Source organism: Macaca fascicularis, chromosome 3, assembly GCF_037993035.2.
Source record: "Macaca fascicularis isolate 582-1 chromosome 3, T2T-MFA8v1.1".
Classification (NCBI taxonomy): domain Eukaryota; kingdom Metazoa; phylum Chordata; class Mammalia; order Primates; family Cercopithecidae; genus Macaca; species Macaca fascicularis.
The window spans coordinates 49938698-49953443 of NC_088377.1; the positions used below are offsets into that span (position 1 = coordinate 49938698).

The following is a 14746-nucleotide window of genomic DNA, read 5'->3' on the forward strand; positions in this document are numbered from 1 at the left end:
CCCAGGCTGGAATGCAATGGCACAATCTCAACTCACTGCAACCTCTGCCTCCCGGGTTCAAGCAATTCTCCTCCTTCAGCCTCCTGAGTAGCTGGGATTACAGGCGCCCGCTACCACGCCCGGCTAATTTTTGTATTTTTAGTAGAGACGGGGTTTCACCATGTTAGCCAGGCTGGTCTCCAACTTCTGACCTCAAGGATCTGCCCAACTCAGACTCCCAAAGTGCTGGGATTACAGGTGTGAGCCACCACACCTGGCCTGGAGGTCTATGTTTGGGCTGAGTCCTAGAGCCTGTGCTTTTGAGGCAGAGCCAATACAGAGGAAGCAGGTAAGGGAGGGGCTTTGGGTGGGGTTGGAGGTGGCTGCCGCAGGACAGGGCACAGCACAGCCACAGTGGCCTCACTCTGGTTGGCTATACTGGCTCTCACAGTACAGATCCCCTCAGGCAAGACCTCAAATGCAGTAAAAAGTAGATTCACCTGCAGTGAGACCCAGTGAGGAAACAGCAGGTGCCCAGACTAGTAGAAAAATAAAGTGACTGGAATCACAGCTTTGCAGCCTCTGAGGCCAAAGGCTCCAGAGATTGGGTTAAAGAGCAGTCCTGTGCTGCCCCCAGGACTGTGGTGGGAGCAGCGGCTAAGTAGCGGCTCCTGGAACTGGGGCAGGCCGGGCAGATTCCTCAATCCCTTTGTGGAGGTGAAGGCAACTCCATCTTGGATGCTGATCTGCCATGTTGACTAATCATTAACCCTAGTTCTGGGAAGGTTTCTAAGATTTTATTTCATGTTTTTTGAGATGGAGTCTCACTGGAGTACAGTAGCCCGTTAGCAGCTCACTGCAACCTCTGCCTCCCGGGTTCAAACGATTCTCCTGCCTCAACCTCCCGAGTAGCTGGGATTACAGGTGCGCATCACTACACTCAGCTAATTTTTATATTTTTAGTAGAGAAGGGTTTTGCCATGTTGGCCAGGCTGGTCTCGAACTCCTGGACCTCAGGTGATCCACCTGCCTCGGCCTCCCAAAGTGCTGGGAATACAGGAATTAGCTACCATGCCTGCCCTAGACTGCCTTTGTATGACTAACAGATTGGCCACAAGATTAGAAATTATGGTTTAGGAGTCATGCAGCTGGAGGCTACAAGATTCTGACCCTCCCGGCCGGGCGCGGTGGCTCAAGCCTGTAATCCCAGCACTTTGGGAGGCCGAGACGGGCGGATCACGAGGTCAGGAGTTCGAGACCATCCTGGCTAACACGGTGAAACCCTGTCTCTACTAAAAAATACAAAAAACTAGCCGGGCGAGGTGGCGGGCGCCTGTAGTCCCGGCTACTCGGGAGGCTGAGGCAGGAGAATGGCGTAAAAACCCGGGAGGCAGAGCTTGCAGTGAGCTGAGATCCGGCCACTGCACTCCAGCCTGGGCGACACAGCGAGACTCCGTCTCAAAAAAAAAAAAAAAAAAAAAAAAAGATTCTGACCCTCTCTAACCCACTCCTAAAATCAGTGCTTGAGATTTTTTTTTTTTTTTTTTTTTTGAGACAGAGTTTTGCTCTTGTCGCCCAGGCTGGAGTGCAATGGCGGGATCTCGGCTCACTGCAACCTCTGCCTCCCGGGTTCAAGCGATTCTCCCGCCTCAGCCTCCCGAGTAGCTGGGATTATAGGCGCCTGCCACCACGCCCAGCTAATTTTTTGTATTTTTAGTAGAGAGAGGGTTTCTCCTCAGGTGATCCTCCCGCCTCAGCCAACGTGCTGGGATTACAGGTGTGAGTCACCATGCCCAGCCTAGTGCTTGAGATATTTTGCAGACCCTGAACCTGATGGATCAGCTGGCACCACCCAGATGGATAAACTGGCTTAACCATCTTGTAGCCTCACCACCCAGGAACTGACTCAGTGCCAGAGGATAGCTTCAACTCGCTGGGATATCATCTCCAACCCAACCAATCAACACTCTTGACTCAATGGCCTTCCCCCATACACCAAATTATACTTAAAAACCCTGATCCCTGAATGCTCGGGGAAACTGATTTGAGTCAAAATAAAACTCCAGTCTCCAGCACAGTTGGCTCTGCATGAATTACTCTTTCTCTATTGCACTTCCCCTGTCTTGATAAATCGGCTCTGTCTAGGCAGCGGGCAAGGTGAAACCATTGGGCGGTTCCACTCTTCCTTGGGCCCCTCAGCTTCCTTGGACTTTGGGGATAGGTTTGCACAGACTTGCCCACTTCGGAACATCCTTCCTCCTATTGTAACTCCCCAAGGGGTTCACCTTGCCTGCTGTCTAGACAGAGCCAATTTATCAAGACAGGGGAAGCACAATAGAGAAAGTAATTCACCCAGAGCCAGCTGTGCCGGAGACTGGAGTTTTATTATTACTCAAATCAGTCTCCCGAGTCGGGGATCAGAGTGGTTTTTTTTCTTCTTCTTGTTTTGAGACGGAGTCTCGCTCTGTTGGCCAGGCTGGAGTGCGGTGGCGCGATCTCTGCTCACTGCAACTTCCGCCTCCCAGGTTCAAGTGATTCTCCTATCTCAGCCTCCCTAGTTGCTGGGGCTACAGACGCCCACCACCACGCCCAGCTAATTTTTGTATTTTTAGTAGAGAAAGGGTTTCATCACGTTGGCCAGGCTGGTCTTGAACTCCTGACCTCAAATGATCCACCCACCTCAGCTTCCCAAAGTGCTGGGATTACAGGCGTGAGCTTTTACAGAGTTTTAAAGGATAATTTGGTGGGTAGGGGGCCAGTGAATCGGGAGTGCTGGCTGGTTGGCTGGGGGTTGAAATCACAGGGAGTGGAAGCTGTTCTCTTCCGCTGAGTCAGACCCTGGGTGGGGGCCACAGATCTGGTTGACAAGTCCAGGTGGGGCCATCCGGTTGTTTGAAATGCAAAAACCTGAAAAGCCATCTCAAAAGGCTGATCTTAGGTTCACAATAGTGATGTCACCTTCAAGAGTGATTGGGGAAGTTGCAAATCTCATTTCCTCCAGAATAATGGCTGGTAATACTTAGAATTCCAGCTCTTCTTATTCTAACTTGATGGCTGGTGGCCTTTCTTTCATTTTACAAGAAGAGTTTAGCTTTGGGGAAGGGCTATTATATTTAGTTTACAAACTAAATTCCTTCCCAAGGCTAGTTCTGCCTACACCCAGGAATGGATAAGGAGAGTTTAGATGTTAGAAGCAAGATGGAGTGGTTAGGTCTGATGTTTCACTGTTATAATCTCCTTAGTTATAATTTTGCAAAGGTGGTTTCACTGTTCTTCCACCGGGGTTGTGGAAAGGGAAGGTCGGGTGTCAGAGAAGGGTCTTTCAGGCTAGAGTGAGGCCTCTATTCTTGGGGTGGGTGGTTGGAGACCAGGACAGAGGACTGCCCCCATTTAGACATGGTGTGTGAGGGCTGGCCTCTGACTACCCTAAGCACAACGAGCCTCGCCCCCACTTATCCTCACTTGGGGCTCCACTTTCTTCAAGGCTGGGGTGCCCGAGGAAGGACACGGATGGGGACACAAAAACAACTCTCATTTCCTACATGTCCTTGAGTTTCAGGCATGGGTACTGCTTCTCCGAAGTCCCCTAAATACAGGGACACAGGTGCAGTCACATGACTTAGGCCTTTCTTTTCTTTTTGAAGTCGGGGTCTCTCTCTGTCCCCCAGGTTGGAGTGCAGTGGCGCGATCTTGGCTCACTGCAACCTCCGCCTCCTGGGTTCAAGCAGTTCTCTGCCTCAGCCTCCCGAGTAGCTGGGATTACAGGCGCCCGCCACCACGCCCAGTTAATTTTTGTATTTTTAGTAGAGACGGGGTTTCACCATCTCGGCCAGGCTGGTCTTGAACTCCTGACCTCATGATCCACCTGCCTTAGCCTCCCAAAGTGCTGGGATTACAGGCGAGAGCCATCGTGCCTGGCCAATTTAGGCCTTTAACTCTGCCATAACTCCTTTTCTTTAAAACATTGATTTTCTTTCTTTGATTTTTGAGACAGGGTCTCGCCCTGTCACCCAGGCTGGAGTGCAGTGGCCTGGCCTGATCTTGGCTCACTCTGCAACCTCCACCCCCCAAACTCAAGGGATCCTCCCACCTCAGCATCCAGAGTCCCAAGTAGCTGGGACCACAGGTGCGTGCCACTACAGCTGGCTATTTTTTTAATTTTTATTTTTTGTATTTTTAGTACAGACAGTCTTGCTGTGTTGCCCAGTCTGGTCTAGAACCCCTGAGCTCAAGAATCCGCCCACCTCAGCCTCTCAAAGTGCTAGAACTACAGGCCTGAGCCACTGTGCCCCGTCTGGAGTCTGCATTTTTAACGAGATGTCAGGTCATTTGTGTGCACACTGAACTTTGAGAAGCTCTGATTGATGGACTGATTGATTGATTGAGACGGAGTCACACTCTGTCGCCCAGGCTGGAGTGCAGTGGCGAGATCTCAGGTCACTGCAACCTCTGCCTCCCAGGTTCAAGTGATTCTCCTGCCTCAGCCTCCAAGTAGCTCCAAGATTACAGGCGCCCACCACTACACCTGGCTGATTTTTGTATTTTTAGTAGAGACGGGGTTTCACCATGCTGGCCAGGCTGGTCTTGAACTCCTGACATCAAATGATCACCCGACCTCAAGTGATCCGCCCATCCTGGCCTCCCAAAGTGCTGGGATTACAGGTATGAGCCATTGCGCCCAGTCCAAGAAGCTCTGATTTAAAATGCAGTACTCAATAAATTGATGAAGAAGGTAGCTGAAACAATCTCTAATATATGTGACAGTTTAGAGTTTATAAAATAATTCCATATTTGATATTTCATTTTATCTTTGTTTTGTTTTGCTTTGTTTTTTTGAGACAGAGTCTCACTCTGTCGCCCAGGCTGGAGTACAGTGGCACAATCTCGGCTCAGTGCAACCTCCACCTACCAGGTTTAAGTGATTCTCCTGCCTCAGCCTCCCGAGTAGCTGAGATTACAGGTGCTCACCACCATGCCCGGCTGATTTTTGTAATTGTGGTAGAGATGGGGTTTCACCATGTTGGTCAGGCTGGTCTTGAACTCCTGACCTCAGGCAATCTACCTGCCTCAGCCTCCCAAAGTGCTGGGATTACAGGCGTGAGCCACCACACCCAGCATACTTGAGTACTTTCCTTTTTTTTTTTTTTTTTTGAGATGGAGTCTCGCTCTGTTGCCAGACTGGAGTGCAGTGGTATGATCTTGGCTCATTGCAACCTTCTCCTCCCAGGTTCAAGTGATTATCCTGCCTCAGCCTCCTGAGTAGGTGGGACTACAGGTGCACGCCACCACGCCCAGCTAAGTTTTGTATTTTTTTTTTTTTTTTTTTTTTTGAGACGGAGTCTCGCTCTGTCGCCCAGGCTGGAGTGCAGTGGCCGGATCTCAGCTCACTGCAAGCTCCGCCTCCCGGGTTTACGCCATTCTCCTGCCTCAGCCTCCTGAGTAGCTGGGACTACAGGCGCCCACCACCTCGCCCGGCTAGTTTTTTGTATTTTTAGTAGAGACGGGGTTTCACCATATTAGCCAGGATGGTCTCGATCTCCTGACCTTGTGATCCGCCCGTCTCGGCCTCCCAAAGTGCTGGGATTACAGGCTTGAGCCACCGCGCCCGGCCTAAGTTTTGTATTTTTAGTGGAGATGGGGTTTCACCATATTGGCCAGGATGGTCTCAATCTCTAGACCTCGTGATCTGCCCGCCTTGGCCTCCCTATAGGCATGAGCCACCATGCCCAGCCAAGAGTGCTGTCTTTTTATTAACTCCTGTATGTCCTTAGTTACCAATAAAGCCTTTTGTTATAGCAGAGTAGCCTGCCTTATAGATAGAAGGGTCTTCCGGTGTTCCACAGAGTATAATGTTGTCCAGGGGCTTTACCTGAACAGTTCTGAGACATGGACATTCGAGTTGCAATGTAAGTGAATGAGTCCTACTTTTCTTTCCAGTGCACAGGGCTTCAGTATTCTACTTGGTCACCTGGTCCAAAGATCTTTGAGGTGTGTTCTGTCTGCAACATACTTGCCCAGCATCTCCTGGGGGGCTCCACTTCTAAAATGGGTAACACTTCCTTTACTGGCCCGGCTGTTGTTGCTGTGGCCTCATCAGTTTCCATCTCAAAGGGCAACCCTCTTAGCCATGTTCAGTTGAGAAATCCTTGGCTTGTAGCAGGATGAGCCACACACAAAACTCCTCAGACACTGAGTTAAAGAAGGAAGGGGTTTATTCGGCTGGAGACGTCGGCAAGACTTCTGTCTCAAGAGCCGAGCCCCCCAAGTGAGCAATTCCTGTCCCTTTTAAGGGCTCACAACTCTAAGGGGGTGCGTGTGAGAGGGTCATGATTGATTGAGCAAGCAGGGGGTACTGACTGGGGGCTGCAGGCACCGGTAATTAGATCGGAACAAAACAAGATAGGGATTTTCACAGTGCACTTCTATACAATGTCTGTAATCTATAGATAACACAACCAATTAGGTCAGGGGTCGATCTTTAACTACCAGCCCAGGGTGTGGCTCCGGGCTGGCTGCCTGTGGATTTCATTTCTCCCTTTTAGTTTTTACTTCTTTCTTTGGAGGCAGAAACTGGGCATAAGATGATATGAGGGGTGGTCTCCTCCCTTAGGCTCAGCTACTGTAAAACAGTGGAAAGAGCTGTGGCATAGGGTCCAGGTCTGTCCCTTCCTCTAACTTGCAGGGTAACCCTAGACTAGTCATTTTTTATCTTCTCCCCAAATCTGCTCTTCCTGCTCCATCAAGGCCTAAGTGTGTGCATCTGAGGAAGGCTAAATAATAGCCCCCAAAGATATCAGGTCCTGATCCCCGAACCTGTGTTACTTTATTTGGAAAAAAACTGTCTCTGCATATGTAATTAAGGATCTTTTTTTTTTTTTTTTTTTTTTTGAGATGGAGTCTCGTTCTGTTGCCCGGGCTAGAGTGCAGTGGTACCATCTCAGCTCACTGCAACCTCCGCTTCCTGAGTTCAAGTCATTCTCCTGCCTCAGCCTCCCGAATTACAGGTATGTGCCACCACACCAGGTTAATTTTAGTATTTTTAGTGGAGACAAGGTTTTTGCGATGTTGGCCAGGCTGGTCTCGAACTCCTGACCTCAGGTGATCCGCCTGTCTCGGACTCCCAAAGTGTAGGGATTGCAGGCATGAGCCACTGTGCTTGGCCCGATTAAGTAACTTTAGATGGGAAGATAATCCTGTATTATCCAAGTGGGCTCTAGAAGATGCAATTAGAAGTGTCAGTATAAGAGAGAGAGAGGGAGACCTGAGACAGACACCTAGAGAAGGCAATCTGGGAGCTGGGCATGGTGGCTCATGCCTGTAATCCTAGCACTTTGGGAGGCTGAGGCTTATGGATCATCTGAAGTCAGGAGTTCGAGACCAGCCTGACCAACATGGCGAAACCCCCCAAAATACAAAAATTAGCCAGGCGTGCACATGGCGGGCACATGTAATCCCAGCTACTCAAGAGGTTGAGGGATGATAACTGCTTGGGAGCCCGTGGGGTGGAGGTTGCAATGAGCTGGGATCACACCATTGCATGGTAGCCTGGGCAACAGAGCAAGACTCTGTCTCAAAAAATAAAATAATATAAGTCTGGGGGCGGTGGCTCATGTCTGTAATCCCAGCACTTTGGGAGGCCGAGGCAGGCAGATCACCTAAGGTTGGGAATTCGAGACCAACCTGACCAACGTGGAGAAAACCTGTCTCTACTAAAAATACAAAATTAGCTGGGCGTGGTGGCACATGCCTGTAATCCCAGCTACTTGGGAGGCTGAGGCAGGAGAATCCCTTGAACCCAGGAGGCAGAGGTTGTGGTGAGCCAAGATCGCTCCATGGCACTCCAGGCTGGGCAACAAGAGTGAAACTCTGTCTAAAATAAAATAATAAAATAAAATTAAATTAAAAAAAAATCTGGCCACATTAATTGTCAGTGAAAAAAATCTGTCAGTGGCACATTAATGCCTGTAAGATACGCCAAACTCCTTGCCTAGCCTGAGGTGCCCTTCACCATCTGGTCCCTTATCTTCTCCCACATGCTCAAATATACAAACATATATGCACACATTCACCCTCCTATATTCACAGTCCCTCTCACATACACACACTCACTTGAGCCATGCTGAACTACAGAGTTCCTGTGATTGGGCTGTTTCATGAGCTCCTGTGACATCTCTCATAGAAAGAAAGTTGTTTCATCTCAACACATGTGTGGCAAAAACTGGTTTGTTCAGCATGGAATAGAAAATGGTTCTGCTACTGGGCACAGTGGCTCATGCTTGTAATCCCAGCACTTTGGGAGGCCAAGGCGGGCGGTTCACTTGAGATCAGGAGTTCAAGACCAGCCTGGCCAACATGGTGAAACCCCATCTCTACTAAAAATATTATACAAAAAAATTAGCCAGGCCTGGTGGCGTGCGCCTGTATTCCCAACCATTCGGGAGGCTGAGGCAGGAGAATCGCTTGAACCCAGGAGGCGGAGGTTGTGGTGAGCCGAGATCACAGGACTGCACTCCAGCCTGGGACGACAGGGCTAGACTCTGTCCCCCCCTCCAAAAAAAAAAAGAAAAGAGCAACGCGGCTCTGCTAGTACTGACACAAATCCCCAGCATAAAAAGTGAAAAACCACACTTTTGTGGAAAACTGTAAATAGTCTGCTCCCATTTCTATGAGCTAACACACCTGTGTGCACACGGAGCTTTCGGTCCAGTCTGGAAGGGGAGGGCGGGGCCTTCCCGGGAGTGAAGGGGGCGGGGCAGATCCAGACCCTCCAGGGAACGCCCTTGAGTAACCCACGCACGTGGGACCCGTTCCCACCTAGGACCACTGGCTCAAGATTGCCGGGTAGATGTACCCGGCACGCGCCTCTCCTCCGAAGGGAACCGAAGGAGCTGGTAGGTTTTCACACTTGCAGCAGGTCGGCTGAGAGAACGCGGGATTCAGCCACTGGGAGCCCGAGGAGCGGAGCAGAGGCACCCAGGTAGCCTGCGCGGGGAAATCGGATAGGCGGGGACGGCCTGTATGTAGCTCCCGCGCGCGGGGAAAGGGTGAGTGAGAGACCCCGGGGCTCCGCAGTCTCCCTACGGACTTCCACAGCCCCCGACCCTCGCAGGCCTCCAGAATAGGGGGCAGCGGCCGAGAGATTTCCCAGTCGCGTTGCAGGAGCCCACGTGGAGCCCACGGGCTTCCCTGCCCTGAGCAGCTTTAGCTGCAGCCCCCGCCACCCCAAAAGTCCAGCACCGAGGGCAGCTTCTGCCTTGCCTGCGGTAACCGCCGCAGCCAGCTGAGGACCAGGGAGGGGGAGAGGAGGCCGGGCGGTCTCAGGAGTCCCAAAGGACAAATAACCCGGCCGCTGACGCGGGACCCAGACGGGAGCCAACTGCGCGCCCGCCCTGCCCCGCCTGAGCTTTCCGCCCGCAGCCTGGGGACCAGCCCTTCCCTGTCTGTCACAGCCAGAGCCCAAACCCTGGGGGCCTGAGGACAGTCCGCTGGCATTTCCGTCCCCCGAGGACTGGAGCACAGGGGCCAGGGGCCTGGGGACTGGTGGCTGCGGGCTTTGTCCGTCACCGCTGGCAGCTGAACACTCCTCCCCGGGGTCTGAGGTCTGGGACACAGCCTGCCGATACCACCACGCAGGCCAGGGGACTCGCTTGCCCCTCCCGCCCATCACTCCTGCTGCCCCAGGGCCTGAGATCAGCCACACGCCCAGCCAGGGACTGTCACTACCAGCATTCCAGCAGGGCACCTAGAGGCCCAGGAAAAGGCCCACGAATCGCTCCCCTGAACCCACTAACGCCAGGGCCAGCATACACTGCTCTGGGGCTCAAGAACAGGCAAGCACAGCCTCCACTAATAACCACACACTAAGTCACTCAAGTAGTGTACAGAGCCTACACTTCTACCCCAAACCAAAGCCAAGGTCCCCTACTTAACCACATCATATCTACATCTTCAGGAAGAAGTCCTCCCCTACAAAGTGAATTCACAAACTTGGAAGAAGTGACTATTCCACAAGATGCCCAGATCTCAATGGAAGGACCCGGGAAGCATGAAAAAGCAAGGAAATGTGATGCCTACAGAAGAACCCAGTAATTCTCCAGCAACAGATCCCCATCCAAAAGAAATTCAGGAAAGCTCAAACAGAGAATTGAGCAGAGAATTGACCCGACTGATAGTAAAGAAGGTCATCAACATGGAAGAGTCTTTTGAACGAGAACACAAAGAAATGAGGAAAAGAGTTGGGGAGACGTATGAGATGATTACCTGCCAGAAAGAGGTTTTAAAATTCAACAGAAGAGTATTTCTGGAACTGAAGAAATCATTGGATGAAATACAAAGTACAGTCAAAAGCTTCAATGATAGACTAGAACAAATAGAAGAAAAACTCTCAGGACACAAAATCTGAAGCATTTTTCTCACTTTAAAGAAAATGGGTTGTACACTGGCCATTAATGTGAACGAAACCTGCTGGGTTAATTGTTATTCTGGGGTCTTGGGTAATCATTAGAGCAAAATAAAAATAATTTCCTTTAGAGATAGTCGATTTTGCAAGATGAGTTATCATGCAGCAGTTGTGTAAAGATGATCTGATTCAGTTACTGAATCTGATCAGTACCGAATTCAGTAGGCACAGTAATCGTAACAGGTGAATGTAGCTGAAGGACATTGTCATGGTCAAGAAAAGCCACTCCTGTCTCTAACAGATTGCCCACACAGCTACATGTCAGCCCTCCTCACTGTAAACCTGACAAACACTGTAGCATTTATTTATTTACAGACATGGGCTTTCTGTATCCCAGGCTGGAGTGCAGTAGTGCAATCTCACTGCAGCCTCCATTTTCCGAGCTCATGCCATTATCCAGTCTCAGTCTCCCAAGTAGCTGGGACTACAGGCATGAGCCATGACCCCTGGCTAATTTTTTTTTTTTTTTTTGGTCAGAGTTTCGCTCTTGTTGCCCAGGCTGGAGTGCAATGGTGCGATCATGGCTCACTGCAACCTCTGACTCCCAGGTTCGTGCCTCAGCCTCCCGATTAGCTGGGATTACAGGCACCCGCCACCACGCCCAGCTAATTTTTGTATTTTTAGTAGACATGGGGTTTCCCAATGTTGGTCAGGCTGGTCTTGAACTTCTGGCCTCAGGTGATCTGCCCGCCTGGGCCTCCCAGAGTGCTGGGATTACAGGGGCTGAGCCACCGTGCCCAGCCTCCTGGCTAATTTTTGTACCTTTTTGTAGAAACGGGGTTTCACCATGTTGCCTAGTCTGGTCTTGAACTCCTGAACTCAAAGTGATCTGCCTGCCTCAGCCTCCGAAAGTTCTGGGATTGCAGGGGTGAACCACACTGTGCCAAGCACACCCTAGCATGTTAATTCATCTTCCTTTTTTTTGGAGAGGGAGTTTTTGCTTTGCAGGAGCTGAGATCTAGCCACTGCACTGCAGACTGGGAGACAGAGTTAGACTCCATCTCAAAATAATGATGATAATAATAATAATAAAGCATCCATAAAAACGCATACATCAACGTCAATGATTTTTTCTTTTTTGAGATGGAGTCTAGCTCTTGTCGCCCAAGTAGGAGTGCAGTGGCACGATCTCGGCTCACTACAACGTCCGCCTCCCGGGTTCAAGCGCCCGGCCGAATAGTCCTATTTCTATTAGCAAACACACCTGTGTGCACACGGAGCTTGCGGACCAGTCTGGAAGGGGAGGGCGGGGCCTTCCCGAGAGTGAAGGGGGTGGGGCTGACCCGGACCCTCCAGGGAACGTCCTTGAGTAACTGGCGCCATTAGGACCCGTTCTCACAGACTCAAGATGGCCTGGTAGATGCACCCGGCACGCGCCTCTCCTCCGACGGGAACCGAAGGAGACGGTAGGTTTTCGCACTTGCAGCAGATCGGCTGAGAGAACGCGGGATTCAGCCGAGAAGCCACAGGGAGCCCGAGGAGCGCAGCAAAGGCACCTAGGCAGCCTGCGCGGAGAAATCGGATCGGCGGGGACGGCCTGTAGCTCCTGCGCGCGGGGAAAGGGTGAGTGAGAGACCCCGAGGCTCCGCAGTCCCCCCACGGAGTTCCACAGCCCCCGACCCTCGCTGACCTCCAGAATCGAGGGCAGCGGCCGAGAGATTCCCCAGCGGCGTTGCAGGAGCCCACGTGGAGCCCACGGGCTTCCCTGCCCTGAGCAGCTGCAGCTGCAGCCCCCGCCAAGGGAGGGCCAAGGAGAGAGCGGGGAGGCCGGACGCTTTCATACGTCCGAAAGGACAAACAACCCCACCGCCGCCGCAGGACCCAGACGCGAGCCAACCGCTTGCCTTCTCTGCCCCGCCTGAGCTTTCCTGGGGACCAGTCCTTCCCTGTCCGTCCTAGCTAGCCACGGAACCCTGGGGCCCTCGGTACAGTCCGCTGGCAGTTTTGCCTCCTGAGGAGTTGAGCACTGGGGCCAGGGGTCTGGGTATTGGTTACTATTCGGCCTCTTCCGCCACCGTTAGCGGCTGAACACTCCTCCCCGTCCTCGACGGTTTTTGAGGTCAGGGGCCCAGCCTGCGGATACCACCGCAGGCCAGGGGACTCGCCTGCCCTCCCAACCTGGGCAGCCACCTCCAACACCAGCAGGGACCGCCTGGGTCCCGGAGGGTTGCCGTCCGTCCCCCCTCCCCACCCCCGCCGCCAACTGCAGCTACGCTGCCCACATCGTACCCACTGCCCCGGCGCCTGGGATTAGCCACACCCCCAGTCAGTGGCTGCCACTACCAGCATTAGAGCAGGACACCTAGAGGCACACGAGTCACTCCCCACAACCCGCTGATAACAGAGCCAGCATACACTGGGGCTAAAGAATAGGTAAGATCAGGACACCACTGGGGCCCAAAGACTGGCCCACCTAGCCTCCTAATCCCCAGCAACCACAGCCTCCACTGATAACCACACCCTAAGCCACCCAAGAAATCATATAGAGCCTACAGTACTACCCCAAATCAAAGCCGAAGTGCCCCACCTAACCATCACCCTATCTACATTTTCAGGAAGAAGTCCTCCCCTACAAAGCGAGTTCACAAACTTGGAAGAAGCCACTTTCACAGGATGCACAGATCTCAACGGAAGGACACAGAAAACATGAAAAAGCAAGGAAATGGGCCTCCTCCAAAGGAACCCAGTAATTCTCCAGCAGCAGATCCCCATCCAAAAGAAACACAAGATATTTTGGAGAGAGAATTGAACATAGAGATTATACAGTTGATGGGTATAATGCAAGCATCATTTGGAAAAGAACAGAGAAAAAAGATGGAAGTAGTTAGCGTTCTACAGGAAAAAATGATCAACTTCAGTGATATTCCTAAAAGCAACCTAAGGATACTTCTGAAACTGAAGAAATCACTGGATGAAATACAGAGCAAACTCAAAAGCTTCAATGATAGACTAGACCAAGTAGAAGAAAAACTCTCAAAACTTGAAATCTGAAGCATGTTTCTTAAAGATTTAAAGGGTTATACTCTGACCATTAATGTGAACAAAATCTTCTGGGTTAATTCTTATACTGGGGTCTTGGATAATCATTAAAGTAAAATGAGAATAATTTCTTTTCGAGATGATCAATTTTGCGAGATCGATTTTTTTTTTTTTTTTTTTTTTTTTAAATGAGATTGAGTCTTGCTCTGTCGCCCAGGCTGGAGTGCAGTGGCACAATTTCAGCTCACTGCAACCTCCGTCTCCCAGGTTCAAGAGTTTCTCCTGCCTCAGCCTCTGGAGTAGCTGGGACTATAGGCGTGTACCACCACACCTGCCTTCTTTTTGTATTTTTAGTAGAGATAGGGTTTCACCGTGTTAGTCAGGAGGGTCTCAAACTCCTGACCTCAGGTGATCACCTGCCTCGGCCTCCCAAAGGGCTGTGATTACAGGCGTGAGCCACCAGGCCAGCTGAGATGGATTCTTGTTAGGCAGCAGTCATGGAAAGAGGATTTGATTCAGTTGACATTAACAGTGCGCACGGTAATCCTAACAGGTGACTGTAATTGAAGCTAAATTACCAGGGAATTGTCATGGTTTAGAAAAGACTCTCTACCAGGCGCGGTGGCTCATACCTGTAATCCCAGCACTTTGGGAGGCCGAGGAGGGTGGATCACCTGAGGTCAAGAGTTCAAGACCAGCCTGGCCAACATGCTGAAACCCCGTCTCTACTAATAATACAAAAAAAATTAGTAGCCGGGTGTGGTGGTGCATGCCTATAGTCCCAGCTACTGAGGCTGAGGCAGGAGAACCATTTGAACCCAGCCGGCAGAGGTTGCAGTCAGCCGAGATTGTGCCACTGCACTCCAGCCTAGGTGAGAGAGCGAGACTCTGTCTCACAAAAAAAAAAAACAAAAAAAAGAAAAGCCACTCTCTCCAACAGACTGCTCAGCCCTCCTCACTGTGAAAGTGACAGACACCCTAGCATTTTTATTCATCTCCCTTAGGTGCCTTAACTTTTTCTCCCACTCACAGCTGAAAAGAACTATATCTACCATTTGATCTACTTAGTGTATTTTCCCATTTGCTATGTTGAAAAATTACAGATGTAAAAATTGTAGGGCGAGTGCGGTGGCTCATGCCTGTAATCCCAGCACTTTGGGAGGCCAAGGTGGGCAGATCACAAGGTCAGGAGTTCGAGACCAGCCTGGTCAACATGGTGAAACCCCATCTCTACTAAAAATACAAAAATTAGTTGTGTGTGGTGGCGCATGCCTGTAGTCCCAGCTATTCAGGGGGCTGAGGCAGGAGAATTGCTTGACCACAGGAGGC

The 14746-nt window shown here is 51.0% G+C and overlaps 1 long non-coding RNA gene across 3 annotated transcripts; it reads left to right on the forward strand.

The window, feature by feature from the left end:
• The first annotated feature begins 8839 nt into the window (after positions 1-8839).
• LOC107129114 (uncharacterized) lies at positions 8840-13544 on the forward strand. 3 transcript variants are annotated; one of them, XR_001489223.3, is made up of 3 exons: positions 8840-9023; positions 9932-12001; positions 12994-13544. It is a non-coding gene; the product is annotated as an uncharacterized lncRNA (long non-coding RNA). The 3 variants fall into 3 exon arrangements; XR_010585541.1 differs by having other exon boundaries at positions 8840-8956; XR_010585542.1 differs by having other exon boundaries at positions 8840-8870.
• Positions 13545-14746: the final 1202 nt, after the last annotated feature.